This window comes from Pinus tabuliformis, chromosome 3_2 (genome assembly GCF_031772625.1).
Source record: "Pinus tabuliformis cultivar Carrire ecotype Pingquan chromosome 3_2, CPIR1, whole genome shotgun sequence".
Taxonomy (NCBI): domain Eukaryota; kingdom Viridiplantae; phylum Streptophyta; class Pinopsida; order Pinales; family Pinaceae; genus Pinus; species Pinus tabuliformis.
This window is the reverse complement of record NC_142302.1, coordinates 90,958,309-90,963,656: the sequence shown is the minus strand read 5'-3', so window position 1 is coordinate 90,963,656 and position 5,348 is coordinate 90,958,309.

Below are 5,348 nucleotides of genomic sequence, written 5' to 3'. Positions count from 1 at the left end.
AGGCTGGCTAGATCAGATGATGGTGTTGCCAGAGAATTTGCAAAGAATTTAGAGAGCAACTAGACGAAGGTTAGGGGATTGAAGCTGGAGGTTATAAAAGAGGTGATTACTCAAGTGACGAGATTACCAATGGAAGGGAAGAGGTGGTTTAACAGGAAGGCTAATGACCCCTCCCTAAAGGGGGATTTCCTCCAAGAGGTGTAGCCACTGGTAAAGAAAGGGAGGGGGATCAACATGTTGTCACTTCCCAAGCCATGGGATGATGTTTTCCTCTACCTCATCAAGTAAATTACTTGTGAGGGAAGGGAAACAATTGTGTTCAATTACCACTTTCCATTTCTAAATCACCTTCGACATCAACAATTGATCAATCTTCCCTACTTCTTGTTGGGAAACATTAAGCATATGGTCGTTCTGTGAGAACATCTGTGCATCCAGAAACATGATTCACCAAACATGGCCTCATCAAGCTCATTGTGTTTGATGCCTTAAGTTTCCAGGGCAAGAATTGGGAAGAATTCATGACGAAGAGGGCTAGGACCACCCGCAGGAGGCAAACTAGGACGTCTAAGGAAGCTCTAGTGGTGACAAAGTAGCAGCCCTAGCCTTCGACAGTATGGATTGGTAAGAGGTCATTTAAAAAACAAATTGGTGATTGGTGGTCAAAGCAGAGGATAAGGGTTAGTGGGCACCCATAGTCCCCATCCATGAGAAATAAGAACAAAGAGGCAGTAGAGAAGAAGGACGAGGAGCACACTCAGCCAGAGGAACATTCTTCACCTGGTAAGAGTGAAACTCAATCCTTACTATTCAGAATTGAAAATTTAGAAAAATAAAATAGAGAGGTAAGGGAAGAACTAGCAGAGGAAAAGGCAGAGGCAAGAGCCTGAGGTTAGACACTTTGGCTGAGGCCATGGACAAGGCCAGAAGGGGAGATGTCCAGGGCAATGTGTGCACATCCTGTGTTGAGAACCTAGTGGAAACAGGGTTTAAAGTCTGTGCAACAGACACCACCTTGAGGGAAACAAAAACTAAAATCTTGGAAGATGACACACAAGAACCAGTTGAGGATGTTGCTATTACACAAGAACTAGCAACTGAGACAACATAGTCCATATAAATTGATCTGGTAGGGGATACACAGGAGCCCTTGGTTGACACTATTGTTACATAAGAACCAGTAGTGGAGATGGAATTCAGCCAACGAAAGGAAGGAAAAGCTAACATCCATGAGCCTATGGTTGACACTATTGTTACATAAGAACCAGCAATGGAGACAGAAGCCTACTTGGGGAAAAACGATATACAAAAGTCTATGGATGACATTTTTGTTACATAAGAACCAGTAGTAGGAATTGAAGTTTATCAGGGAGGTAAGGAAACTGTAACATAATCCATTGACGAAGCTACTAGTACACAAGAACTAGCAGCCGAAGTGGAGAAGTTTCACCCTCGGGAGGCTATTAAACCCCCAATTGATAGTGCATGTGGGAGAACATCGGGTCCTAATGAAGGATGGTGTTTTGAAAAGATGTTGTTGTTACCAAAGCTATAGAAATGGAAGTAGCAGGCACTCTCTCTACAAGAGGGAGTGATCCCACTCAAGCACACAAAAGGATGATGGATTCCCTTAGGGACAAATGGATAAAGGAAGAATGGGAGAGAGAATGGGAAGCACAAAGGCATAAGGAAGCTACGAATAAAAAGGATGAATAGTTGTATCAGCTACATCGATAGGTCTCGAACCTGATGACTGACAAGAACAATCTCCCTGACATTTCCGTAAACCTGCTAGCATGCAGGAGGTCGTTCCTGTCGTAACTAGTGTTCCTTTGGGAACGATATTTTTTATTTCCATTAAAAGTAATTTTTGGTAATACATGTTATTGGGTTCTTCAACTGGGAATTTTCTTGAGAATTTTCACTCCTACAATTTTGACGAACAAAGTTTTCTTTGCGAGCTACTTTTGCATAATATCATGTGTGACTATGTCAGCACAAAAGTGGTAGTAAGTGTCTTCTCCTATATGGAAGATTTTCAATTATGGGCCTTCCTTTCATTTATGAGGAACCAGATTGAGTGGCATCTAGTCATGAAATTAGCAGAGGCTAATGAAGAAAGGACAACATTGTTGGTCAGCGCTGAACCAGGGATGGTTTATGAACTTAGGCGTGAGTTTAAGCTATTCCTGAGCACTCTGGAGATCAGGGAACAGTCGACCTTCTATAGGAAAAGGATTCTGAGGATCTGCCTCAACCTATATGCACATATGAAAAGTCGAGTGCTAGCAGGATGTCTTAAATGTAGTGAGGCCTGTAGCGCTGAGTTACAAGAAGGGGATCCTTCTGAGTACAGAAATTTTGTGGTTACTGTTATATAGTACTTGAGTACGCTCAGATTGTGCATACATTAGGGGCATTCTAGATTGGGCTCAAAATTAAGTTTCCTTTGATTTGGTTTTGAGTAGAAGAGTATCAACCAGAATACCACTTATGTGATTATGAAGAATAATCCTAGTCATGTCAGTGGATATCCATTCAAGGGTAAAGAGCTCTGAGTAAAGACACTACTGGTGCTTACAATTTTACAGACTTGCATCGAGGGTATAGCAGGAGAAGCTGAGATTCTGCATGGGCACATGTAGTTGTTTTAGTCAGGGGAGACGTTGGGTGTGGCGTTTTACCTATTTTCTGCATCTTCTTTCCCCAGTTTTGATCTTTTTATCCTCCAGGACTAAGAACTTCACATGATTAATTATCAGCATGAGAATCATGAGATTCTCATGACTGATCTGTTTCTAAATTCAGGCATGTATAACTCTAAAGGAATTCAATTTTCCATGTACAAAGACACGAATAAAAGAATATTGTTACTCTACTTCTATAACTCGTAATTATTTTTAATATTAATCATCACGGTGATGTTGTTACTACTCTTCAGCTTATTTGTTAATTAGTTTTGTGTTGTTCCCGTGCCTTGCCAAGGAGGAAGAGCCCTCCTGATTGGCAGGGACTGCAGTGATAGAGGTAGTGTACATTCTAGTTTCACTAATGGTTATATGGTTTCTTTTTGTTGTTGTACAAATTGTGAATTACATTCTTTGTTGTTCCAATTTCTACTATGATGGTACATTAGATTGATCAACAGAATGGTAGTAACCATCTGGAGTGGATATTAGTCATTGTGTGGTGCGCCCTTACTTCGATAGTTGTGAAGTGTGATCCAGTTCTGTGGAGTGTTTCTTTATGTCTACATGAATGATTTGATTCAACAATTTGGTTCAGCGACATCTTTTACTTTTTCCTCCATTTTCTCATTCTTGGTTGTAGTGTATTGGCACAAACAGTGCAAACTCCATTGAAACATCAAGACCTACCCTCGGTTGAAAATTAAATGTTGCAGTCTCGGTCAAATAGGATTGATTAAAACAACACTACACCAACCACATTTATTTTATTACTTTTCCCAAGCATCCCACTATCCACAATTATCTTGAAAATGGGGAAAGTATCCTCTTCATGAAGAGAATCATAGGCCCTATAATAAGGAGGAGTTTCATCCACGAGATTTGCAGATTCAAGAGGAGTAGGTAGTCTCTGCTCATTAGATTGGCCTTTCCTCTTCTAAGAATTATTATTCTGATTATTATTGTTTTTTAGGTTGGAAGTTCCTTGCTTGATAGCTTTCCATTTGAACCAACCTAGACTACAAAGCACTTATTTCCTTAGCATGGTTATATATTAACATTTCTTGATTTAGCTCCATGATTTCAAGTTGCTAAACCAAATTTTGCATAGGATCATCATGACATTCTCAAATTTATTTTCCTTTAGGATATTTTAGTTTGGTTGAACCCTTATTAAAACCTAAGATTTTAGACTTCCCAGATGCTTTATTATCATTTTAAATCTCTTCATGTAAAGTCTCGGCAACTTAATAGTTACAGTTTTTAGCATGTCTCGAATATTAAGAAGTATCAACATTAGAAGCATCAACATAAAAATACAAAAGAGACTTGTCAGGAGACTGATAATCTTGAGGTAATTCTTTAATAATACCATTAAACCTCTTCTGAAACTCTTCTACTGTTTCATTTTATTTTTTCTTTATGACACTGATAGCCTTAACTATATGTCTTTCTTCTCTCTTATCTCCATAGTTATTCTTAAAGGCACTAATAATCGATTCCAATGAGTCAAATGAATTATCAAGATTTTCCATAAACCAATCCAAAGCATCTTCCTCTAACATAAGAACAAAGAGGTTCATCTTTACATCTTGGTGATTATAATCGACACCTCCAACATTTTTACCCGACCAAGAACCAAAATCTCTTAGATGAGCATCAACACTAATTCCATTATTTCCCTAGAAGGTGTGAAATTTGTTAATCCCATTCTCTAGAAGATCATTGGGATAAACTCACATGTTAGCAAAGTTACAAGGGGTGAACACATCCATGATGTCGTGCCCAACTCGATTAGGAAAAAGAAAATGGATATTAGAGAGAGCTTCTTGTCTGAGATTAAATGGATATTAGAGAGAGCCTTTTGAAGATTTGGAGTAGGATTAATCAAGATACGTAGATGTCTTCTATTACATACTCCTGTAGAAGATAAAATAAATGGAGTCTCCACCCAAACATAAATCTAACTTTGACAAAACAAAGATTCTAAGAATGAAATTAGTAAAAGAAACGAAGGATAAGAAACTTATCCTATTGAGAGATGAAAGGATGAGAAATGACGAGATGAAAATGATTAAGGCGAACGTCACAAAACCGAGGTCCAAAAATTGGTTCACGACAACAGTACCAAAAAATGTTGTTGCTCGAAATAGGCATTGCAACAACAATTCCGGTTGGGGTCTGTCACCCTATTCCCTAACCTCTCTGTTTAAAATGTATCCAAACAACAAGCAATGGGGGGTAGGCCCTACGGAAATAGAATGAATAAGGATAAATTGGGAACTAACTAGTCCAAGAGACATAGTTTAGTGGCCTAGCACTTATTTAGATTTAGCAATATTTTAAGGATTCGATTAGATATATTGATTTGAAACCAATGCCTTATGGAGTCAACACTCTTGCTTTAAAAATTTTAACACCAAGTATCAGATGGACAATTTTTGTTGTAATGTATGACTATCCTATACGAAATGAAATTCCTAAGGCTTATGTGAAATAAAGGAATCTTGGTTGATTTTACTTAGATACCTAGTCTAAATATAACCTTTTATCTTTATCTATATTAAGCCTAAAATCTCTAGTAAGTGGTAGAGAGAAGTCAAGGTGAAGCACACGAGGGAATGATTAACAATCCATCTCCTTGAAATCTGATGTACCTGG